This window comes from Lissotriton vulgaris, chromosome 8 (assembly GCF_964263255.1).
Source record: "Lissotriton vulgaris chromosome 8, aLisVul1.2, whole genome shotgun sequence".
In the NCBI taxonomy this organism is placed as follows: Eukaryota; Metazoa; Chordata; class Amphibia; order Caudata; family Salamandridae; genus Lissotriton; species Lissotriton vulgaris.
Window position 1 is genome coordinate 510,991,961 of NC_141696.1, and position 27,206 is coordinate 511,019,166.

Here is a 27,206-nt window from a genome sequence, read left to right on the forward strand (position 1 = left end):
AGAACATTACACGAGCAACAGATTGCAGAGGCATACGTTACGTTACATACGGTAAAGTGATAATTGTGAGCAAACAAGAATACATGAGGTAGTAAAAATTGTGAGAAACCAAAAATACATGAGGTAGACAAGGTAGTTGTGACACTTGTGAGCAAACAAAATACATGAGGTAAAAATGTGGGCTACCAAAAATACATGAGGTAGTAAAAAGTGCACAGGAGAAAAAGGTGACAAGTGTGCAGGCTACAAGAGAAAATAGATTATAATTTGCGGTATAATATTGCAATATATGTTAGACACTCAAGCACAAGAACAAACGATTACGAAGGCAAAAGTGGCACCTGTGCAAGTATCAAAGGTAAAAAACATGTGAGAGGAAGCAATCAAACCGTGTGTTACAGGGGCAAAGTGGTGAGTGCAAGTTGCAAGAGGGTACCAAACACAAGTACATGGATAATACTGCAATAAAAGGCAAACACTCTAACCGCAAGAACACACTGGGAAGGCACTTCCATGGACATGAGAAGTAGAAATTTTCAGTAGTGGGAGATCTTCCTTCAGATAAACTTTAGTCTATTTACGGCCGACTGACGTCACTGTCGAGCCAAATGCCAAAGAAGGACAAATGATATCTTACAAGACTGTCATTGATAGAGCTTTTTAAATCGACCCTGTTATGCTGCAGCCTGGAGATGGAAAGTGCAGAGCTTGCCTGGAGATGATACTGGGAGGGACGCGGACAGTACGAATTAAAAAAATGTAATGCACACAGAGCACATTATAGCCCACACTTGGCTCACCCGCCAGAAGAGTTTTCCCCCCGCACAAATGGGAAAAACATGGCCCATCTGTGCGAGAAACCCCCCATCTGACAACACCGTTCACTATCCACTAGTAGAAGATACTACAGCGTCACCGTAGCTCGGCGTGCTACTGCTTCTGCCTGTTCATGCCCGAAACAAGACTGCGACACGTTTATCCTTCAGGAGGCGCGGCTTACCAGAGAGCTGTCAAAAACGGGGAGGAGCTTCAATGCTTTAGCCACTAGTGTATGAAAAGGGAGGAGTCCCGGAAAGAGTCGAGGATCGGTGACATTCACATTCTATGGGATATCATATATTATACTGCTCCGCTTGAGCATGTGAAGAGGGTTTTGCTGCCCAGACAGAACCCAGCCTGAACTAAGGTAAACTGCGACGGCTGACCCCCGCCCTGTGTTGGTAGTTGGTTGCGTCCTACCTTTTGGCACAGGGGTCACGCAGCTCCGTCCTGGCAGGGCTGCGAGATCCTGCTGATAGTACTGGGTGGCGAGTTGGCTTGCACTGTACGTGAGCAGTAGTTGTTGTGATGCCTATAATAGATTGGCAGTTGCCTTCCGTTTAACGTTTTTGCTAATGTACTGTAGTAAACAATTGGTTCCGTGTTTTTATTATTGATAGTTTTACGTTTGAAGAGAGCTTTTATTTATAAACAATTATTGATAGTTGTGAACACGATACTTGCTCTTGCTTCGCCGTCCTTCTGTCAGGCTTCGTACCAGTGAATGAGTTTCCATTTCTGGCTGCACTTGTTTTCCAGTAATAGGCAGTCGACGCCTTTTGTCATAAACTTGAACACATTTGGGCCGCAAGCCACTTCAGGTTATTTAATCCTCGCCATACATACATTACCAGAGTAAATATGCAGAATCCCTGTGCGGCGAGCAGCTCAGCTGTCCTCAGTCGCTCCGAGTCTGTCACAACCAAACCATGTCTTGTAGCAATGCTAATTGAGCTCATGCACACATTCCTCTCAACGTCTTCGTGATGATGACGAAAGATACTTCTCTTTTCATAACACGTTGTACTTGAAAACAATTATCACTGAAAAACACAAACTTTGAGGTTCAGAGCTGCAGGCTGGCCTGCGTAGAGCGACATAAATGACATTATATTTAACGTGCTTCTATGTGTGTTTCAGTTTTTTTATTGAATATTATTCAAATCTAAGAACAAAGAAACTCCTTACAAAATAATGAAATTGTCATCGAAAAGAAACTGATCTGACTGTGCTTTTAATGAGCACTATATGCAGGGCACGAGTCCTTAAGAAAGAAGTGGGTGGACTAACCTAGTTAGGCAGTATGCAAGTGACATCACAGCACGTGATATCACAGCACACAACATAACCGCATGCAACATCACAGCGCATGACATCATGGCGCATATGACATCACACATGGCTTCACAGGAATTGACATCATAGAAAGTGGCATCACAATCCACGACTTTACAAGAAGTGGCATCACAAGAAGTGGCATCAGATCTAAAACCCTCACATATATGTTTAGCAGGTCTTTCATGTGTGTGTTTGAGGGCATTGCAAGGATAATAGCACAGTGAGCTATGGAAGATGATATGTTACAGCTACACCTTGCAATCCCCCATTTTTATGTACCATATCCTGTACATTAATTTACAAACTTATATAATTTATTGTATTGAGTTTAGACGGGGTAAACCCAAAGAAACTCGGGGACCTGAGTCACTAAGTACAGTACAGAAAAAAAGTTGGTCAGAGTTTTCAGTTATTTCTAAATATTCAACTCTTTTTACATGAAAAGACGTTCCCCACATATATAACATTATGCATTTTTAAACAGAGTGAACAATAAAGCTTACAATATTCAAAATATGATTGTATTTCTTTTTTTCAATCGTGTTCATTGTGAATTGCTACATCACAAAAGTAACTTTTCTTTTTTAAGGTATATAAACATAATTTTCAAAACATCACAGCGATAGTGCTCTTAGTGAAGGAAAGAAGGGATGTGATCGGGTTTGTGAGGGACTGGGTAAAGGTGGTGTGACATTGATAGCATCACATTAAAATCGGTAGGGCTTTACACTTAAACTAGCTCTGCGGTTTAAAATGTGGTTTTTGGTTGTGAATATACATGCAGGTAATAACCAGGTTCGACTAGTTGCAATGCAAATTTTATGGTATGGTAATTATTGTAATCTGTCCAAAATGTATATTCGGGAATCGCCACATCACAGTATTTCATCGTACCATACTAATACGACAGGCAACACATTGTACGAGAGCCCTACATCCCTGTGCACAAAACTCAAACTTTGAAAACCAGCAGGGATGAAAGACAAAAGGAACATAGATAAATACCACCTGCCACATAAATGCAAATACTGCTTCAACTATATAATTCTTACAGTTAGGTCTGTCTACACACCAGTGTGTTATATTTAAATTATGTCAGTCCATTTACTTTACTTTACACTTCACTGCCTTTGATGTAACTTCAAAGAGAGTCGTTATAGTTCTTGCACAGCCTCATCATTTCCGAACTGAAGCATTTTCAATATTATATACAATAACGCCATAGTTGTTGCTTATTTATCTTTTGCAACTAACAACCATTCACAAAGCCAATAGTCCTGGCATGTTGTAGGTGTAATGTTATGTGTTGTATTATATATCTGGATACAATGACTGTAGAGGCAAAATACTACTCAGGCGGCACGCTATGCTGAGCACAGATTTTTAGCTTAAATGATTTAAGCCGCGCCCTTAATTACATCGACCACACCCCTTCGAGAGACCCCCATTTTTTATGATAAACAGTACACAAAAAAACTTCAAAGCTCCCCCAACCTTGATGCTGTTGCGAAAAATGCTCCTGTCCTACCAAACTTCCCTATTTTTAACGCACAAAGCTATCCTTAAAGCATTTTTCCCAGCTAGCATAAAAACAATCTTTCTTAAAAAGTATGCTCCAGATGCCCATTGATCTGGACCCTAAGGTCGCTGTGCTGTGGATCATGGAGTGTTGGACTGATTCACGCAGTCGTAGAATACTTGCGGATATTGACTGTATGGTGGCCGAGAGAGATATTGCCTGACATTTGCAATACACTGAACCCCCACCTCTGCAATTCTAGTCAGAGACATACACTACATTTATTTGGCTGAAAAGAAGATCTATAGGTGAAGAGAGTGCGCAAACAAACATCAGAAGATATGGGGCCCGTGGGCCCCCGACCAGCCCATTGCTAATAGTAGATCAAGAAGTCATGTCTCCAATTCTGTATGTTTTTCAGTTACTATCTTTACCATACTTTAAGTGAAAAACTCTGAGCATGCCACCACAGTATAATAGTTTGTTGTTGTTGTGCTTTGTACTATGTTACTTATCAAATGTATGAACAAACTAATGTTTTTATAATTATTAATAATAACAATCTTTCTTTCAACTTTACTCAACTTTACATTCAAATAGAAAACACGGAAGCACTCTTTGTAGCAAGTGCTTTCAGCCTCTGTATACTATCATTGTTAGTGCATCACTCACAATCACCTCCTTCCTACCCTCGGAACCATTTCCTACCTGTGTAGTGGAGGGCACCAAGTCCAGCACACCGACCCGGCGCCTGCAACTTCTATGTAGATGGCAGATTGAAGTATCTCAGGGTGCTCCGATCCAATGAAGAGGAGAGCAGGGGCTGATGGGATATTGAATACTGAAACAGTGGTTCATTGTCCAACTCATTTAGTATTTAATATCCCAGCAGCCCTAGCGTTCCCTCCTCGTGCACCTCTCCTCTCCCCTGGTCCTGCCTCCGCCTGCCCGACTCTGACACCCACTGCCCACCCAAGATGAAGCATACTTCTGTTCTGTTCTTGCCACAGAAGGAGGCTCTCGGATCCGATATCTACGACTCGTTTTCAAAATTAGACTAACTGACATGAGGAAAAGTGGATATAACTATCTTGTCAATTGAAATTTAATTTTCTTACTTTACGTTTTGTCTGATCTGAGCGACTGATTACTCTCCACTCTTGCTGGCAAGTTCCATTAGCTGTAAGATAACTTCTGGTTGCTGTTCTGTGAAAAGGGAATCTATAAACCATCTCTAATTTCGTTTTCTTTATGCTCTTGCTTTGTCCTGTAAAGTCTTGTCACTGCTTAGTATGTGTTATGAATCTAGCTTTAAGTGTTTGTAAAACCCACAATTAAGCAGCAATTTACAACTAGTTTTCTGGGACATAACAGGTATAACACATTATGCGAATACATATGTGACTTGGTAATGACCTGAGATACTGCACCATTTCTGCTACTTCATAGGATCCTGTGCACCATTTTGGCTTATTTCAGATGGCCTTTTATTAATGACATAAGGTACTCAACTCTGCTAGGACCGAGGAAAATCTATGAACAACCTGTGGTAATGCACCATTGTGCAGCTAGATGCATAAGCAAAAAAGGAGCAGATAAAGAAACGACTGTAGGGGAAGGACAGGGGAGATGTAAAGTCATCGGCATTAACAGGCCACATGGGCCGTATTATGCATTTTCATTGTTTACATTGTGCGCACCTACTAAAAGGTGCGCCCGATGCAAAAAACGAAAGTGCGTCCTATTACGGTGAATGCGCTTCCCCACAGGGCAACGGTCAACTCATGTTAACTCCATGTTTTCACAGTGCAGGAGGCCCCCGCCTGCACTTTTACAGGGGTCTAAAGATCCCCTGCAGGCGGAAGCAGTCAGTGACTCCACCTGCCTGCAAGGGGATGTCAGGTGTCGGGGTCCACAGGATCCCCTTTTAGCCCTCTCCCCCGAGGGCTGTTGTCAGGGAGCGCACTCACAGTGCACCACCTTTTAGGTGCGCCAGTGCTATCTGTGTTACTAAACGGGGCGCACAAGCGTCTGCGCCCATTCTGTAATACCAAAGTGCCAAGGGGCACGCAAAGCGGGTGCAAATGCCCATTGCGCCTCAGGACACTTACTGTAATACGGCCCCATATGTACTAAAACGGATGTATGACGGTACCACGCGTACTTTTACAACGCGTACCGTTACCACGCTACTTTTACCACGCAAGTCGTTACAACGACTTGCGTGGAGGGGCGCTGGATAGTAAATTATTTAATTTACTATTCCAACTCCAGTCCCCGTGGACTCTAGGGAAAGGAGTTGGATAGTAAATTAAAGTATTTACTATCCTGGAGCGCCCCCCAGCGCATTTCGTTGTAGTGACCTGCGTGGTAAAAGTAGCGTGCTAACGGTACAGCGTTGTAAAAAATGCGTGGTAACCGTTGCATACCGTACTAAAACATTTTCCTGTAGACCCAGAATGAGAAAACCCTTTCATACAACAGAACCTATGCCATGTACATATGAAAATGGCTTATAGTAATATTAGATGTGGCATTTTGTTGATATGATTGTAAATGGAATGTGGGAGTGCTAATGAGAGATGGTGCAAATATGGGTATGTACTGAAGATTAGTGGGAGGTGGTGAAAATCTCGACATGCAAAAAATGATTGCAGAGTACTGAGTGGTGTTGCAAATATGCACATGAAGCCAAGCTTTCTAAGTAATCCAGATGTGTGAGTGCGTATCTCAACGTGCCCTAATGATTGATGTATGGTAGGGCAAATTGAAGCGTGCACTAGTGATTACAGAATAATGGTGCAAACTTAAGCAGGGAGCTAAGGTTAATGATGGTACAATTGTGAACATCAATGATTGTGGTAATGGTAGTTCTTGACATGGTGTACATTCGTTGCACAGTGGTGCTACTCCTGTATACTTTTGGTAGTAATGCTTGGCTTATTATATGCTGTCTTGGGACTGTTGTGCCCACCCTTGCTCTGGTTCTTTAATTGGAATGATGTTGGTAATTCTGGGCATTTTTAATACTTGTGTTTGAGGATTCAGTCTGTGAGACTGCTGTAACTTGTCTTAATGCAATCCCTCATTCATAAAGTAGTGCAATCAAAAATGTATCCTGCCATCCATCGTGCACTAATGTTCTCAACTGTCACCATTTATGAAATCACTCATCACACACTTAAACATTAACTCACACCTACTCATTTATGCAGGCATTCACCTAGTCATCCATCCAGCCATTAACTCATTATCAACTTCACCCACTGACCCATGCATGCACACAAACACTCCAATAAATGAATAATTACTTTCACTTTTAAAATAGACAATCCTTCTTGACTATGCTAATGTTTTTTTCATAGGTCGTATATTTCCCAAATTTACATGACCATGGAAGGAGTACCTCTGTCCTAAATTGAGACTACTGGCTTTTGAGTATGATGGACATCATTCTTTCTTATGTTGTGGTTTGGCTTTAGAGGTCTTTCAGAATTTATTTCAAAATATCTATTATGTTTTTGATGTTCATGAACATCTGTATGAGCCCAAGAAATATAAAATGATGATCACCTGAACCATTAAAAGGTGAACGTTTAAATACTGCCTGTCTAGTTGACCATGTTCCCTAGGTAAAGAAATCAGAACAATCTAACATTTTTGTCCATTGGCTGGGTAATAGCAAAGGAGGACTGTAAAATGGAAGGAAATATGTCTCCAAGTAAGGGTGGTTCAAAAGGGGGTGGTGATAGACGGAGCATCTGAACCAATCAAACACTCGCACCCAGTCAACAGATCTGGGTTTAATCCATCACTGTTCTTTAGCCCACTCTGCCACCCCAGTTCAGACATGGCCATATGCAAATCAGTCTGACCCTGTGCCTCCTGTGAACAGTCCAGCCTGAAGTGCCAAGCCATGCCTTCCCTGGACCGGAAACAAGCTTCTGAGGACCGGTTTCTGGCATTTCAGCCGTCTTCAGCCCAGCTTGCTTGAATCCAGTGGCAAAGTGAGCAAGGGACTCACGTCTGAGCATACCCTGCCAACTTATGGCGAACAAAGCAGTATAAAAGGAGGTGGTGATGGACGGAGCATCTGAACCAATCAAACACTCACACCTAGTCAACAGATCTGGGTTTAATCCATCACCGTTCTTTAGCCCACTCTGCCACCCCAGTTCAGGCAAGGCCATATGCAAATCAGTCTGACCCTGTCCCTCATGGAAACAGTCCAGCCCGAACTGCCAAGCCATGCCTTCCCTGGACCGTAAACAAGCTTCCGAGGACCGGTTTCTGGCATTTCAGCCGTCTTCAGCCCGGCTTGCTTGAATCCAGTGGCAAAGTGAGCAAGAGACTCACGTCTGAGCATACCCTGCCAACTTATGGTGAACAAAGTGGTACAGAAAGGGGTGGTGATGGAAGGAGCATCTGAACCAATCAAACACTCACACCCAGTCAACAGATCTGGGTTTAATCCATCACTGTTCTTTAGCCCACTCTGCCACCCCAGTTCAGACATGGCCATATGCAAATCAGTCTGACCCTGTGCCTCGTGGGAACAGTCCAGCCTGAAGTGCCAAGCCATGCCTTCCCTGGACCGGAAACAAGCTTCCGAGGACCGGTTTCTGGCATTTCAGCCGTCTTCAGCCCGGCTTGCTTGAATCCAGTGGCAAAGTGAGCAAGGGACTCACGTCTGAGCATACCCTGCCAACTTATGGCGAACAAAGCGGTACAAAAGGGGGTGGTGATGGACGGAGCATCTGAACCAATCAAACACTCACACCCAGTCAACAGATCTGGGTTTAATCCATCACCGTTCTTTAGCCCACTCTGCCACCCCAGTTCAGGCATGGCCATATGCAAATCGGTCTGACCCTGTCCCTCATGGAAACAGTCCAGCCCAAACTGCCAAGCCATGCCTTCCCTGGACCGTAAACAAGCTTCCGAGGACCGGTTTCTGTCATTTCAGCCGTCTTCAGCTTGGCTTGCTTGAATCCAGTGGCAAAGTGAGCAAGGGACTCACGTCTGAGCATACCCTGCCAACTTATGGTGAACAAAGTGGTACAGAAGGGGGTGGTGATGGAAGGAGCATCTGAACCAATCAAACACTCACACCCAGTCAACAGATCTGGGTTTAATCCTTCACCGTTCTTTATCCCACTCTGCCCTCCAAGTTCAGACATGGACATATGCAAATCAGTCTGACCCTGTGTCTCATGGGAACAGTCCAGCCCGAACTGCCAAGCCATGCCTTCCCTGGACCGGAAACAAGCTTCCGAGGACCGGTTTCTGGCATTTCAGCCGTCTTCAGCCCGGCTTGCTTGAATCCAGTGGCAAAGTGAGCAAGGGACTCAAGTCTGAGCATACCCTTCCAACTTATGGCGAACAAAGTGGTACAAAGGGTAAGGGTAAGCATGTGCAAGTTTATAGGTCTGCTTTCAGACAGCATTAGTCGCGTGCCAGTGGATTAATAGGGCTTTCAAAAAGCCACTATCATTTTATTAAAGATTTAATTATAGTAAAATCAAAAGGTCTCAGCTAACACCAAACCTAAAAATGGATATGTGAATAAACGGATGAAGTGGCAACGTCATCTGCAGGATTATATCTGCAGTTTCAACAAAGGGTTCTAGCAATACCTATCTGATAGAGACATCTAACCACAGATTCCTTATCTTTGAATTTCGCAGGCATCAGCCTGGATCCAGACATTTTTTTTTCAAGCAATACCCCTGCACGCCTGTAGGTAGCAAGGGTTGGCTCCGAGTGACGTGATCGGCATCGTCCACATCAGAAGTGATGTGACGTCAGATCTTTTCTTTCTGTGCCAGTCAAGCGCTGATCCGTGAAGAGAGCTTCCTTCTGGCACTTTTTTACAGGATTTTTTTTACTTTTTGCTGACCCCTTTTTGGTGTGTAGGTACCATATCTTGATAGACTTCAGTGTTCAAGCCATGCTGTGCCTGTCACCACGCCATGTTGGTGACAGACCTGCATTTCGTTCGTTCCTAGTCTCTGGAGCGCGACCACAACTCAAAGTCATGCTCCGACTGCCGGGCCATGGCTCCGAAGGCTTTGAGGGAACGGTCCCTAAAGTTGCTTGCAGCCCCACAGGGGGCACCACGTTGCTCAACCCCATGGCGGTCACGGTCATGGTTGAGAGGAAGGTCCCGGCGCCGCTTCAGGAGTCCCAAGTCTTCTCCGTCCCACTTGAATCGTGGGGACATTCATATAAGAGTCGCAAAAAACACAAGAAGTCGAATCATGCTACGACTTCCCCCCGTCCACTGTCCAACGTGATGGAGGAGCCTTGGCGTTCAAGACCTTGTTCTACAGAACCTGCGCCTAGGTCGACTCCGCACCTCCCTGATTATCCGGGAGGCAGAACGATCCCGGCTCAACTTCAAGAATTTTATGAGGCTAAGTGCCTCAATTTTGGGCGGCCTGACCCACGGCACGTCTTTGGGCTCCATGGGGCCATAGAGGGCTCCATCGGATCTCAGCCACCTTCTCTGTCCCGGCACCGATGTTCCCTTATGGATCACGGAATGGATTAGGTTAGGTGCCAGTTGTGCCATTGCCACCCTGACAACCCTTGTTTCCCCCTGGTGGCCAAGCCCCATTCGGATTCCTGGTACTGCATCGACTGATGCCAATTCCTGCCCTGACATGACCTCCAGGTTCTAGGTTGTTTCCTAAGCCCTATTCTGAAAGGCTAGGAGTGGGAGAAGATTGGGAGGGGTCGCTGGACTCTTTAGAAGACCAGCCTGAAAAATAGAGTGACTGGTAGGAGGAATTAGGTGAGGTCACTGTACTGGATACTTCTCCAGATACTGGCCTGCTTTTCCCCTCTCTTGACGCATGAATACACAACTGCTTTAACTCTTATGATAAATATCTGGCGCTAAATAACAATCAGCACCATTTTTGTCTGTCTTATTCGCAGAATCCTGTTTGAATATCCATTACACTTGTACCTCCTTATAAAATTACCTGTTGCTATTTCAGGACATAAGGAACCTAGAGCCTTTATGAAATACAAGATCCATGATACCCACTCAGGTAATGTTGTTTAACCCTAAGCTTGCTAACGCTAGATCACCCAGCTGTTTCCTTTTTAAATAAAAATATTTTCATCTCAAATAACATTCAATATTATCATCCACTATTTTGCAGACATCTTATAAACTTCATCTCCTTGATGTTTATGATCATCAAATTACCATTGACCTTCAACCCAAGAGTCGATGTATGAAGAGCTTCAATAACATCTTAAAGACGTAGATAGTGACTCTTAGTGTCGATTAGGATCGTACTGATAGACATAATTTAGTTGTCTTTAGTCATTAGTATCACCTTAACCTTCAGATACTAACTCAAACCTACACCTCTTAACTATTTCAGAATACAATAGATTCCCCCATACAGAAGGATTATCTGTTCAACGTCTTTCTAGGCTCCATGTCTTCATAGATACAGGTATTATACATTACAACTACTTATCACTCTGTATCTGCTGCATGAGATCACTCATAATGGGCCTTTTGGGATCTACTATTTATCATGTATCATTTATATCACCTTTTTCACTGTTTCCTATATATATATACCCACATATATAGTCCATCGACTACCTTTTAGATATGTATTGTCTTTCCTCAATTAAATATATATCTATCTTTTCTAGATATCTATATATATCCTATCTTATCTAAAGCTATATATACATTCATCCTACTCTTTTCTCTCCTAAATAACTAGAGTCTTTAAATGTTGTTAGTTACGACTCCTATAAGAGTGAAATTGTAAGATCACTAAAATCAACATAGTGATGTATGGAGCCACACACCTTTAGACGAATCATATAACTATCTATGATATTTTCTTTCTTTCTTTTATATCGTCATGTTTGAAGGCGTAACACGTTCCAACTCTGTTGTGAATGTGTATTCAACTTCAGTACTGTCGGTTTTGTAACTCCAAACGTAGCCTTTTTTAAGATATGTATCACTTTGTCAAGCATGTATAGGTTTTCTTATATCGATCATGTTTTTGTGACTTTCAGGAATCTGTGGCCTGATTTCCTGACGAAGGCGTCTCCACACGCCGAAACGCGCGTCAAATTATATTAATTTTTGCCACACTGTTAACTATTGGATTATAGAAAGAAACTGTTTTAACCAATTGTCATATTTATTTATTGTATACTTTTATCTAAAAAATTAATTGTCTTACCTTGATTGCACATTGTGTTTTTATCAGTTATATTTTAAATAAAACAGATCATTTTGTACTGCCCTTACTTGCTTGATATTTTATGTATATATTTTCTGAATAACACATTCTTCACTCACCTATAGCGACTCTCACTGTCTAGGATGTTACCCACATTCTGCTTTCTCCCTCTACCATGGCTACGGAGGAGGGAGTGCCTTATGCTATGGTGGTGTGAACGGCGGCTGAGGTCCTTGGCCTTCAGCTCCCTTCAGTGGCTGTCAAGACTAACATCTTGACAGAGGTGCTACAGATGGGAGTTTCCTCCTCGAAACCCCTACTCCCTTTTAATGAGGCCCTCACAGATGTCCTAGTGAGAACCTGATCTGAGCCCAGCAAAGGGGCTCCTGTGAATAGGAGAATTACCTACCGTCATCGCTCTCCTCCAGGCAACCCCAATTTTCTCATCACCCACCCTACCCCACAGAGCTTGGTAGTCCAGGCTCTACATCCCAGGTCGCATTACCTTCCGCTCCCCAGATAGGGAATCCAGGAAGCTGAATAGTTGGGGCAAGAAAATGTTTCTTCCGCCAGCCTTGCATTGTGGTCGGTGAACACCACATGTTTATTGGGCCGTTACTCCCACACTCTGTGGGAAACTCTTGTGCAAGTGCCTGCTGCAGGTCCCAGAGGAGGCCCGGGCTGTCCTTTCCCAAGGAGTGTCAGATGGGAGAGATGCAGCAAAGTTCGCCATTCACTATGGTCTAGACATGACAGACTTGCAGGGTAGAGCAATTTCATCGAGGGTGGCTGTCAGATGCCATGCCTGGCTGAGATCTGGCTTTTTAGGGGATTTCCGGGCTTTGCTCATGGACATGCCTTTTGATTGCAATGTCTCTTCAGAGACTAGGCAGCCACGGTGCTGGAGCGCGTTAAGGACTCGCTGGCTACGACCAAGTACTTGGGCCTCTCAGTGGCCGCACCTCCCTAGTTTGCCTTTTGTGACTACAGAAGGGGATTTCCGCCACACCAGCCATACACCAGCGATCGAGCGACACAAGTTCAGCAACCCCTGCGTGGCCACAGACGCAATTTGTTCCGACCACTTGGGTCGGGCAGCCAGAGGTTGGATCAGACCATCGCAACCCGGCAGCTTCAGCCTCCAAACTCTTCTAGTATCGCCCTTCTAGAACTTAAGAGGCCAGTTGTTGGTAGGATCAGCCATCACCTCCATCACTGGCAGACCATCGCATCGGACAGGCATATCCTCCAGATAGTCTGAAGGGGCTACTCCCTCCCCTTCAAGACCATCCCTCCCTCCATACCTCCATCCTACAACGGTTGACATCTGACCACATTGCAAACATGCGAAACAGGATGCATAGAGTTGGCCAGATTGAGCTCACTTTTCTTCCGGACGTATCAAAGTCTTGGTAAAATTTCAAGATACATTTTTTTTCCACGCTTTGACTGATTCTGCACCGTACAACTTTGACTGAGATCCTCACTTTTTAGTCCTCGGGGCTCCGGGGGGCTGTGATTCATTCATTCCTATAAGTTTCATTTGTATGAACAGTACATCGTATGCCAAAGCCTTGAAAAAGTCGCCTAGTGCGACTAAACACGTGTGAACTGTCTTTGTGGTTATATACAGAATAAAAGAATGGAACCATCAGCTTCTCTGCCTACGTTTTGCACATCGCAGTTAATTCTACTTGAATGGACCCCTTAAAGTGACGGACCTTTTACTTCTGTTTGTGGTGGTGCTCTGATCACTGTTCAGACAATTTTTGCATTTGGGGTTTTCCCTTGTACGTGACACTAGTTGGACGACATAGTGTTTCTGTCTTCATTGACCACATCTGTCTCCTACTGTGGAAATCAATACTTTCCTGAATGTATGTATGTGCTAGCAATATTGTATACCATTGCCATCCTTTTGTATATTAATCAGGGTATTTATCTTCTCTGCCTGCTTTCCTGAGGCTCCTAAATCAACCCTCCTTATTTTATTCACATATTGTAAATAGATTTTTAAAAGGTGTTTTAACCTTCCCCCTTCATAATGCCTCAGTGGGACCTTAATGTGGTTCTCACCTTCCTCATTTGTCCTCCTTTCAAGGCTCTGCATAATTACCCTCTCTGACTGTTCACCATCAAAACAACTTTTTTAGTGGCTATCACATCTGCCAGAAGTATGAGCGAACTGCATGCTTTATTGTCCAAGCCCCCCTTCTTGACAATATTCCCTGACAAATTGGTGATTCCCACTAGAGCCTCTGTCCCTTCAAAAGTGCTGACACCTTATCATGTGGGACAATCGGTCACCTTGCCGCCTTTATATGTTCCTCCACGCCCCTCCTTTAAAGAAGAGGAGTGAGTCCACCATCTGGATCCAAAAAGAGCATTGTTGTTCTACCCTGACCGCACTTAAGATGTTGGTGCAAAGAAAGGTCAGGCAGTGCAGAAACTGACAATCTCTTGATGGGTTATTCTCTGCATCAAGACATGCTATGTTTTGACAATAAGCAGCTTCCTGAAGGCTTAAGAGCTCATTCCCTCAGAGCTAAAGATGCAACCTCTTTACTAGCATATGGAGTCCCACTCCTGGATATCTACCAAGTAGTGATGTGGCCACCTCTGCATGCATAAACACTTTGTCCGTACGGTGTTGCAGGACGTCCTAGTTTTGAATTTGTCTGCTGCCCTCCACCGGGGATGTTGTTGCTTGCATATTGACGGAGAGGTGTGGCTCAGCGGCCAGAGCACCGGACTTATGGTTCGATCGCTGGTGACAGCTCATCTCATCTCAGCTTTATGTGATACTGGGCAATAGCTCACTTATTCTCCCCGACAGCCCCCCAGTGCCTGGATGCCCATAGGGTTGATAGGTCATGCTTTACAAATGTGGAATTATTATTAAAGGTAAGGAATCTGCAACTAGAAGTTACTTACCTTCGGTAACACCTTATCTGGTAGGAACATGATCTAGCCCCAGATCCCTTACCGACCCACCCATCCTCCCCTCACTTCAAACAAGTTTCTAGGGTCAAGGTTGTTCCCTTTCAGGACCCTAGTTTTCTTTTCAAACACACTAATGTCAGCACTCTTCATGGCTCCTCTTTTCTGTCGCCGAAAGTCGTGAAAAGTAACAGGTGTCCGCTCACCGTTGTGGCACCTATGTACGTGGTGCGGACATCACTTCCGGTACATACTACGTCACGTGAAGCGGACCAACGCCACCTACTGGCACGCAGGGGTATTGCTCGAAGAAAATTTTCCAGATCAGTCTGACGCCTTGGAAATTCAAAGGTAAGGATCTGCTGCTAGATCATGTCTCTCTCAGATAAGGCACAACCGAAGGTAAGTAACTTGTCCAACACTGCATTCACCAGAAAGTTTGTTACCAACTATTTAAAGAGAAACCTTGAAGGCAGGCTGCACACAGTAGCAAACATGCTGTTCTAAATTGCAGAAAAATGTTTAATAATGTTTATTCACAACCACTGCTGGACATACTCTTAGCAGGTATTTCTGAAGAAATCTCAGATGCCATCCTGAACGAAGAACCAAAGAGATGCAGTTCTGTTCTTAGCAAAAAACAGAAACCAAGAAGAAGCCTAATACCACAAACTTATTGTTAAGAATTGGTTCAGGAAGGAGCCCCTGAGGCCGACTGGAACGAAAAACATTAAGCAAACATGTGCTGCCTTTTAAACAGCAGCTGGCAAAACACACTTTCCCTTGCACAGTTCTGCTAATGATAGAGCTCTGCTCAGCTGTTCTGCTCCTATCATGGGTCAAAAAACAAATGAGCACAGCAAATAGAAGAGCAAGCAAAAGTCCCTGACACCACATACTTGCAGGAATAAAAACTGACACCAATTAAAATTGGTGAGGAAACAATACTGCTCTTGAAGGGGTATCAAAGAAACTGGCATCAAAGCCATGAGTAAATAACATCAGAGCAACCAAGTAAGTCAGTAGAGTAAGAGACAGAATCAAAGCCCCTTCTTTGTATTGTGTTGCAGACAGTAAACTGAAGAACATAAAAGGTCCTTGGCATTACTCATGATGTGACGCAAAATTACACTATCTGAGCCCCTTTCAGAGGGCCATAGGGCACTCAGGAGTCACTGGGCCCAACTGTGGTGGCTGAGTCCTTTTACTCCTGATGTCCTAGGGCCCGACCTACTATGGCTCATAAGCAACTGGGTCAAGTGCCATTTCTGCACTTGACTCTCTGTGGTAGCTGTGGACAAGCTGTGTTATTAAATCAATGTCCAATCAAATACTTATTTTTATGATAAAAATAAGTATTTTAATTCTAACTGTATGCATTCAAAGAAATGTTACGATATGATTAGACAATAACACATTTTCCCTTGAGGTCGGGGTTCTAATGTTTCACTGGCAAATCCCCGTCCCTCCCTCACTTTGTAATGTGGTCAGGGCTATTCCCCATTTACTAGTGACAACATCCCAGGAATACTCACTAGTAAGCCTTAACTGAAGAGTCCACTCCAACTCTTAGAAAATAGTTAAAAGTGTGTCTTGGCGCTGCAACAGTCTTATCAGCTAGTCCCCTGGGACCTTAGATGCGTAGATGTGTATCCCCGGAAGGGAACCATGACCTGTCTGTGCATGGTTCCAACTGTATGCCCTTGAGCCCGTTGCATTCCTTCCAGATTTTATAGTGTTTCTGGGGGCATGCGCCTGGCAAGTAAATAGGGCTCTCCAATCCCAAACAATAAGCCATGCCCTTAGCCCATGTCTCAATGTTTGGGGAGGGGGGGAGGGGTGTCATGTCCCTCCAGGCTCTTGCAATATCCCTTTTGGCAACAATCAAACCAAGCCAGAGTGATACTCCCTTTGTTATCGAGTTCGGAACATCTTTGCTGTATAAAAGGAAGTGTTTGGTGTCCTGAGGAATATTCCAACCCAGCACTCCATTCAACTGTCCCAGAACCGTGTTCCAGAAGTGAGAGAGTGCCGGGCAATGTCAGAATGTGTAGGGTATATCTCCTTGTGGGTCTTTACAACTCAAACATTTCCCCATGGGTGTCAGGCCCATGCGATGCAGCCAAGTTCTGGTGAGGTAAATGCGATGGAGCAACTTCAGCTTTATCAGTGTAAATTGAGGTGCTCTATCTTTAGGGGTCTACACTGCTTCCCTCCAATCGTCTTCATCCATATGACCCAGCTTCCCCTCCTATGCCCTATTCATTGCCACCATAGAATCTGGCCAGTTATGAAGAAGCATGTTATAGATCTCAGACAATTTATGTTCTTTAATGTCTGTAAGAAGAATTTTTGTTTCCAGTGGGGAGCCTTAAGGGTTGGCTTCCTCTGAAGGAATGACTGGTAAAAATACATAGCGTAGCTTCAAATAGTAGAAGAACGGTGTTCAGTGGATGTCATTTTCTAATCTGTAAATCTTGAAAGGACTTCATTGTCCCTGCTATCAATCACATCCCCAAGTGTAGAAATACCTATGGTATCCCAAGCAGAGGAGCTGTGCAGGGCTGCGACTTGAGGGAGCCTACTGCCCGCCACAGTGGAGCCTCTAACGTCAACCTGCCAATGGATTTCACAGCTGCGGTCAAGGCCCCAAGCCCCACTCGTGTGGCTGGCGGGTGAGATGCTCATTAGCATGACACCACTCTAAAGTGGATGTGGAAGGTTTTCACGACTAATCACACATCCCTCTCCTGAATATGCTGGGTCTTCAAATCCCCCAAAACACCACTCATTCACTATAACCAAGTCTGCCGCCCAGTAGTACAAGAGCATGTTGGGGGTAGCTATCCCTCCCTTGTAAACAAGTTAACAACATTTCCTCAGGGTTATTTGGGCTGGAAGTCCCCCGCATAGCAGCGTTCTAATTTGCACATTCACATTGGCGAAGAAGGCCTTATCCACCGGGAAGGGGTGGTTTTGTAATTCGTAGAGGAGGCCTGGCTGAGTAACAATTTAAAGAATGTTGGTGCATCCTAAGAGGGACAGGGGCTGAGTAGTCGAAAATGTAGCGTCTCTTGTGAGGCTGTCCAAATGATAGATAATGATCAAAAGACTGCAGTGCATTGTCTGTGATGGAAACCCCTAGATATTTATACCCCGAAGGAAGTACTGGTATCCCAATATATATAATGGGTAGGGAGTAATGGGGTACATCAAAGATGTAATAATGTTCATGTGAAGACAGAAATATGATCTGAATATTTGTAAAATTTGGAGAGCTTCAGGATCAGACTATTCTGGATCATCTAAGAAAAGCGGGACATCGTCAGCATAGAACAAAATTCTGTCCCTTTCCTCAGAGGTCCACTGAAAACCCTAAATCAGTGCGTCACCTCGCACCCAGGCTGTCAGGGGCTAAATCATTAGCGTGAACAGCAAGGGTGATAGAGGGCTACCCTGATGGGAGCCTTGTGCTATCGGGAACCACTCCAAGGTCGCACCCCTAGTTCAACTCTAGCATGAAGGTTATTGTATAGTAGGCATGCATAGCCAATAAACTTTGGTCCAGACCTCATGCGAGGCAAGAGGATAAATAAATATTCCCAGTCCACCGAGTCGAAGGCCTTACTAACATCAATTGAGAGCAGAGCTCTGTTGTCACAACAGGTCTTACTCCGTTCAATCGCATTGTGCACTTGCCTCAAGTTGTGCTGGGTGGCCCGTTGAGGCATAAACTCGGACTGGTCCTGGTGGACCAGGTGAGTAAGAACTCACGCAAAGATGGGTGGCCAATATCTTGGCCCAAATTTTCACCTCCACATTCAACAGTGAGATTGGCCGAAAGTCTTCGCAGTGCGTGCCCTCCGTACCCGGTTTCGGAATCACAACTATATTCCCAGTTCTAAGGTCTTTAGTTAGTTCACTTCTTTGTAAACTAGAGTCTCCTTAAAGGCCTCAAGTAACAGCGGGGGCTTGTCTGAGGCCACACCAAGCGTCAACACTCCACCTCGAAGTCATTATGTCCCTGCACCTTATCTGCCTGTAAATGTGCCACAGCTGTGCATAACTCTCTGCAGGTGTCATCAGCCTCCAGGGATTTGTATTCCTTGGGGGACAGATGAGGCATCGGCAGGTCCAGGTCAAATTTTTGTAAGTCTGTGCAAGGGCTCAAGGGGTCCCCACTATACAACTCCCGATTGTAGGATGCAAAGGTGCATGCGATGGGCTCACTTCCAATCACTTGTGAACCGTCCTTCACCACCATATACGTCACTGGGTCCTGATCTCTCTAGGAGTACACAGCCAGTGTAGAGTCTTCCTGGTCTTATCACCCCATGCCTCCGTTGCTTCTTCTGTGAGCTCCTGCCGAAGAAAAGTTTGCATGTGCAGCGAATCCCGCAGAAGGGAATCCTGCATCAATGCCATATATGGGCTTTCTAGTCGAGTATGCGTTCCTCAACGTTTTTGATCTTCTGCAAAGCCCGGTCTTTTTGGCCTTTGAATTAGCTAGTAATGTCTCTCCAGATGGTAGCCTTCCTCGCCGCTCATATGTACCCTGGGAAGTCATCAATCCTTGTTTTCAACAATTAATTGCTGACATGCACGTTGAACCATTTCCCTAAATTCTTCTTTTTGAAAGCTCCAGCGATCCTGGTGCCAGCTGCTGCTACCCTCTTTAGGCCCCAAGCTCGGTCTATCGCCACCGGGAAGTGATGGGAGAGTCCCGGAGCCAGCAATCTAACATCCACAACCTGGTGGCCCCCACGCCGATGCATGAGAAAATAGTTCAGCTGAGAGACAGATCGGTGGGCCCCCTAGTAGAAGGTATATCCCCTCACCTCTGGTTGGTGTGCTCTCCGCACGTCAATCAGGGTTAAGTTGCACACTAAGGCTGAAAGAGGTGTCTGGCCCGCACCTTGTCAATGGTCGGAGGGGGCCGCGCAGAGACACTCACTCGGTTGGCTGAGTCTCACCCCCAAGCGGCCTTTCTTTCTGGCTTCATTCCGGCTTCGCTCACCACCAAGGCCACAGTTGAGCTAGCCCCTCACCTCCGATCGGCGGCTGTTTAACCATTTATCATGCACTGCTGTGTCAGGGCTGTTCAGGCCGGACTGGGAACTAAAAGTAGCCCTTGCAAATGTTTCCAGACCAGCCCCCACCCGGCATGTAGCAAGCGAGCGCCGTGAGCGAGCCCGACCACTACTAGGGATATTTAGGGGGGTTCTCCCCATGACAATTTTAGAAAAAGACCGACCAAAATGATGCATTTTACAGCATATTTTTCATTACATATTTCATTGTATTAACTTCCAAAGCACAGTAAATAGTAGATAACCTTAAAGAGCACCAGGTTACCCAGTCATATGTACCCATAGACATTCTTACAAAGAGCATCAAAAATAGACACAAGAGCAGTGAATCAGAGAGAACAAAGTATAGGTGAGACCAGCCCCCATATGGTTTGTAGCGAACAAGCGCAGTGAGCAACCACTTCTAGGGGGAGTTTGGGGGATTCTCCCCACAAGAAAATGTTGGACACAGAAAGGCCAAACAATGCATTTTTCAACTAATTTTTCATTACATATTCAATTGTATTAACTTTTAAAGCATAGTAAATGATGACCTTATGGAGCACCTGGATACATAGTCACAAATTATAGACATTCCTACAGGGAACACCAAAAAATGAAATATTGAGCATGAAACATGAATTTAGATATAAACGAGCACATAACATAAGCACCCAGGCCAGAAAGCATGGAAACGTCACACATAAGCACACGGCAGCCAGAAAGCACAGAAATGTCATACATAAGCAACCAGGCCAGAAAGCATGGAATTGTCACACATGGCACCCTGGCCAGAAAGCATGACAATTTCACACAAAAAGGTAGCAGGCCAGAAAGCATGGAAATGTCATATATAAACAACCAGGCCAGAAATCAAGATAACTTCTCAGGTAGCCAGAAAGCATGGAAATGTCACACATGGTACTCTGGCCAGAAAGTATGAACATTTCACACAAAGGCACCACGGCCAGTGGCACTGGAAAACGTTTCAGAGTGTGGGTGTTGCCATCGATGTTACATCATTGAAGTCATGGGATTGTGAAAAATTCCAGTATCACACAAAGAGCAAGGGTAGCAGTGAGCCTCGCCTATTCCAGGACATATAAAACGTAAAAGTATATACCAAACTATTTAAATACACTGGACTTTGCATACTGCACCATGCCGTGTGGACAGTTTAGGAAGGGCTTGCACTAGTGGTGATATCCTGAAGACATATGTAATAAAAGGGAATATTTTTAGGCCTGGCAAAAGTTTCCCTTTGCCAGGTCAAAATGGCAGTTTTACAACTGCACACACAGACTGCAATGGCAGGCCTTGACACGTTTAAATAGACTACTTAAGTGGGTGGCATAATAAGTGTTGCAGGCCACTGGCAGCATTTAATTTACAGTCCCTGGGTACATGTAGAACCACATTTCTAGGGACTTACAAGTAAATTACATTTTTCTTTTGGGTGTAAGCCAATTTTACCATGTTTAAAGTAAAGATCGAAAGCACTTTAGCACTGGTTAGCGGTGGTAAAGTGTACAGAGCCCTAAGAGCCAACAAAAATGGTTTAAAAAAACAGGAGGAGTGAAGGCAAAAAATGTTCATGGGTGACCCCACAAAGATCGGAAGGTCCAACGTTACTGATGTGTGTTGCTATTTATTTATGTTTAGTTTAAGGACATCAAACCCCTCTCCCACTCCTGAGGATCGTATACAACTTTCCTCCAATACTAAATAAAAAGAGCCATTCTGTAGAGCCAGACATTGTGGCCTGATTCTGTGCCTAAAAAACCCTTTGCTCGTTGTGGCAGGGGTTCGCATGAGCACCCAAGGAGGATCTGAGTGCCACCTCCTGCCCATTAAAATAGGAACATAGAATATTTAACACCCATCATTTGCTTGCTAATAATTTCCTAATTGCCCTACTTTAATGCACCAGCAGTCGTTAGCAGAACTCGAGTAGGGCTGGGCAGGCCAGGCCGGGATTCTTCGCTGTTTGGCCATGCTGCATGACAGGACTCTGCGTGTTATGTGAAGGATAGATGGGATGGGATGGTGTGAGTAACCTACACAGGGCCAGGCCACAGCTGTATAAAGCCCAGGGCTGGAGATGATCAGTGGCAACCCTAAGTACCTCAAAGCCATTCCATTTTTGTGAGCCTAGAAACATAAACATCACATTTGCTTTTAATGCTGGGTAGTTTTTCTTAAAGTCTGGAAATACGATTACTCTGTGAGACCTTGCCCCATTTTTTACAAATTTGCTTAAATTTAAATCACGCACCATACTTTGTATATTCGATATTTTACATCTAAGAACATAATAATAGCACGTGCTCCCCTGATAAAAAATAAAACAGTCTCCAATTACTTTACATTTCCCCCTACAATGACTACCCAGTGCAAGGGTTATCAATGTAACGTCATGATCATGTGGAAACATTGATTTTGAACTTCCGTGTACACCCCCAGTCCTTTCTCTAGAGAAAAATCCTGGAGTGTAAGTGTGGGGATTTAGGTTTGCTCTTGATTGCTGTTTTGAGACTCAGCCTGAGGCTGGACCCTTTATTAAGATGAAAGCCTCAGAAAAAAATGGAAATAGTCCATTTAGTAGGCCCGTCACATAACAAACGAATTCAGGTCCAATCAGTCCAAGCCCACCAACCAACTGAATCAAACATATTAACATGAAGCATCTACATTCTAGAACTTGTGGTAGAAAGTTACTTACAATAGCACAACTGAATGGAATAATGAAAAGATATAACGCTCATTCTTACCTATTGTAAATGGGAGTATATCCCTTTGCAATTTTGCAATTTTGTTTGGCCTAGAGCAGTTAAATCTATTGCGCAAGCCCCCTCAATAAGAAAGCCTGGAAAATTTCCACTCCTGAATGTTTGAAGGTGCACTTTTGAATCCGACAGTGTATTCATTTTGTACAATAATGAACAGGATTTTGTCATCACCTGCCATGCTTAAAAGTGATTTTTAATGTTTACATCTTAAAGTACTTAGAGATACGGAGAGTGCAAGTTCTTACTTTTTAGTTGTCGATCATGGGTTCACAGATGTTGCTTATTGCTGGCACCTTCTGTCCCTTTTGACTGGGAACACTTTATGTGGTGAAGGCCTTTTTGCGACTCATGTTGCTGTTGCCAAAAGAAGGTTATGACTTGCAATTTTGGGGCAGATGAGGACGACCTGTTGATTAAAGTTTGGCATGCTCTCTCAATTCCAGCCTACAAACGTAAGTATGTGCCTTCTATTGTCACACTGACCTGTGACCTCATCAACTGCAAGGAACCTAAATAGGGTAGTTTTGTCATTCCCAAGGCCTAAAAAAACAAGGGTAATTCTTACGGGGTAACCCAGTATCCCTGAGAACCTGGGCAATACAGTAGTAGTTTAAACAATGGTTCTTTCGGGTATACAAACAATTGCTTTAAATCATATGCATGCATTCAACAGTAAACAAAACATAGCTTCAATTAATATGCTACATTAATTATCTTTAGAGTGCAAAACCATACACAAGAAAAAGGGTCAGAGTGATTTTTAATTAAACAGTTATTTTTTCTTTTCTTTTTGGTTTCCAACTGACACCTTCCGTATGAGCATAAAAAGGAATTTTTACTTTTTTCACAAAATACAAAGTACGGCGCAACAATTCAAATCAGTGTAAAAAGTGACTTAGCGTGAAATATTGCGACATTGTGACATATGAGTGATGGTCTATATACAAGTGAATGAATGATTATGAAGAAGAGGGGAAAGGTTATAAAAGGCCAATTCCTATCTTTCAATACTCGAGACCAACACGCTATTTCAATTAGCTGTGGTGTGTTGGACACGGTAAGTTGGTCCTTTGGTGGTTCTGTCGACGTTTCGACCCTGTGGACACCTTATTTATGGGTCGCTAGCGGGTCTTCTTCAGGACGGGGACTGGGAAAGGATTATTGCGCCTGTTGGTTTAAAAGGAATAAAACCATCAGGTTTGGGTTTTGCACAAGGAATTATTATTGGAAGACGTTGTTAAAATTTATTACCAGGTCTTCGCCGAGCAGACATCCTTATATTCTACTTTGTACGGGTGTCCTCAGCAATCTTGAATCTAAATAATCAAACAATTAATATTATTGTACTGATTACTCCACATTAATCATATGGGGAATTGGATCAAGCCTCACGAGTGCATTACACTCACCTATTATGGATATCCTGTAGCATTAATCAGGGATATTTCTATTTGTAGGATGGCTTTTCTCTCTAATTACCACGATCGTTGTACATTACTTTCAACAATCTGCAAATTAATATTATTTACAAGGCATTAGTAGAGTGTTATTAACGAGTCATTGGAAAAGTATTAAAATGGTTATTCACCCCACTATGTTCTCTTAGCAGCACTCACCATTCACATGTGCGTGTTTCTATATTCAAACAAGGCAAGGTTGCTGTCTGCCATAATTATGCCATCTCGCACTCAAAGTGGGATTTCTGCAATATTAAAAACGGAAAGGTCCGTCAAAACACATGACCACACAGGCAGAATTATAATCTGTGTAGGTCCGTAGATTACTGTGCTTACCATCAAGGTGCCATTTCCTTCGTCAAACTAGGATTCTAAAGTGGTCCGCTCGGCTGAGCAGTGTCGATTAGCTCAACGCGGGTCCCAAAACGCGATAGTTATCGACTTCCGCGTTTGCCTTGAGGACGTCAGCGTTGCCAAGCAACGCAACGCGAAACGAGGCACGCGTCAGAATGACGTCAGCCCGCCTGTTTCGGAAACACCTCTGCCCGAGTCAGTTTCAGGACGCCTCTCGTTGCTAAGCAATCCTTATTCAAAGACTTTAGGGAATGTTAAATTGAGGTATTGGGGTGAATGCATTACTCATTGTTAGGTACTCGGGAGACTGATTGAGGAGTTTACGACATTTTAAGGAAAGTGAATATCGATGATGCTTAGAAGACCAGGTGTTTCAATTTTGGAGTCGAGACATAGAGGAATTTAGTGAAAAAGATACTGAACACATCTCAATGAAAAAATCAAAACACATGCTTAGCCTTTCGTTTCGCAACAATTAATATAAACAATCAGTCTACGTAATCCATGTACATTATATATGAAAAACATACATCGTTATATTTCTTTTTCCTTCGTGCTTGCGAAAACATGCAAGACAGTGTAGTAATTTCAAACTAAACTGTTCAAAAATGTTTTAAGTCAAAAATAAGACAGCAGATATACACATAGCCAAACATTCACAGCTGTCCCATTTGTCTCGCTGTTTCTTCTCTCTCATTAAGCCCCTGTAAGACACTGTTCAAAGAATGTATCCATCTACACTCCTTATAGTTCATTGCCCTCGCCAAGGATCCGCCCCTTGGGCCTACAGTTACCTTTTCCACAACTCTCCACTCAATCTCGTCAGGCTTATGTTTATAGGTGTTATAATGCTCAACTAGTGGGGCCCCAATAGTGTTGCATCTAATTCGGCTCATATGTTGCAAAATTCTTATTTTGACTCTTTGTGTAGTTTGTCCTACGTATAGCAATCCACATGGACAACTGATGGTATATATCACATGGGTACTGTTGCAGTTCTTAAACTGTGCCAATCTATATGTTCTGGAGTTATGTGTGAAACTTGATCCTTCCTGGCAGAGATCACACACCTTGCAACTGCCACATTTGTGGTTGCCAACCAACGGAGGCAGATTCAACATACTTCTTAGGTCTTGTTGTTTAGGCGGATTAAGAAAAGCGCTGACCACTACATCCTTGATGTTCCGTCCTCGTTTGAATGCAAATAGTGGCTGCTCCTCCATCTGTAGGTCACTCGCCACACGGTTCCAGTACTTCTTTATAGTTTTTTTGATATCCGCACTCTTAGTGTTATACGTGGTTACACATACTAAGTTCTTCGTGCCATCCGTCTTCTCCTTTGGTTCCAGCAATTGTTCACGTGGTTGGTACCACGCGCGTTTTCTTGCTTTTTTAAGCCTCGATGGATATCCACGTTTCCTCAGTCGCAATGTCAGGTCTTCCGCAGCCTGGAAGAAGTCCTGTCGTCTATAACAGTTCCTTCTTACCCTCAGGTACTGCCCGTAGGGTAAATTGTCCCTTAGGTTCCTGGGATGATGTGATCCGTACATCAGGAGTGTGTTTCTTCCCATTGGTTTGCGGAACAGATCAGTATACAGTTGATCATTTTCAACCTTAAATGTAAGATCCAAGAAATCAATGGATTCTGAGTTACTAGTCATCGTGAATTGGATGTCATTATTCCTGGTATTTATCCAGGAATAGAAGTCTTTCAGTTCCATTTCAGTTCCTGACCAGATCATAAGCACATCATCAATGTACCTTTTCCATACATCAATGTTGTGCAGGTAGGGATTGGCAAGGTCATACAGATGCTCCTCCTCATAATGGTCCATGAAGATGTTAGCCAGACTAGGAGCATATGTAGCCCCCATGGCTACTCCTTTACATTGATAGTAGAATTGATTCCTAAAAAGAAAGAAATTTTTCTTCATCGCTACCTCAAGGAGGTCTACCAAAAAATTAGTCGGTATCCAGTGAGGTCTCTCTCTTCTGTCAAGTGTTTTCGTAATGACTTCTATCGCAGTGGTCTGGGGATTAGAGGTGTACAAAGATGACACATCCAGTGTCACCATCATCTGTTTCTTGTTATCAAATGGTTGACCCTCCAGGAGCTGTATAATGTGCATGCTGTCACGTACATAGGATTTGGTATGCGTGACCCACGGTTGCAGAAAGTGGTCTATGAATCTGTTGAGAGGCTCCAGAATCGAGCCACAACCCGATACTATGGGTCTGCCGGGAGGCTTCTCAAGTCCCTTATGCACCTTAGGGAGTGCATATATTGTTGGAATTCTCGGTTCCCGTTGGTTGAGGAAATCATATTCATATTGGCTTAGAAAGCCCATATCGATTCCATATCTAGTTACTGTCTCGATCAGTGTCTTTATTTCAAGGGTCGGATCTCCTTTTATCTTACTGTAACTGTCCTGCACTTGCAGTTGCCCATTAATCTCATCAATGTAGTATTGTGTATTTTGTACCACAATTGCACCCCCTTTATCCGCTGCTTTTATTACTATGAGAAAAAGGGTAGAGAGGCCTTCAAGGGATATAATTCAGGAAAGAAATCAGTTGTTCAATATACTTTTAGGATAAAGTTAATTAACCTAATGTATGAATCATATAGTTAAATACACAAAATCAATTTATAAAACACATAGAAACATGTAAACATATAAACAACAAAA

General features: G+C 43.7%; 1 protein-coding gene across 2 annotated transcripts in view; it reads left to right on the forward strand.

The window, feature by feature from the left end:
* Positions 1 to 1,047: 1,047 nt before the first annotated feature.
* The window catches only part of CTPS2 (CTP synthase 2), a 1,454,337-nt gene continuing 1,428,178 nt past the window's right edge, over positions 1,048 to 27,206 (forward strand). The window contains exon 1 of one of the 2 annotated variants that reach the window (XM_086934328.1): positions 1,048 to 1,186. The gene's annotated coding sequence lies outside the window, so the exon portion shown is untranslated. Of the gene's footprint in view, positions 1,187 to 1,209; positions 1,325 to 27,206 lie in introns of those variants that run through there. The other variant, XM_086934329.1, reaches the window with a different exon arrangement.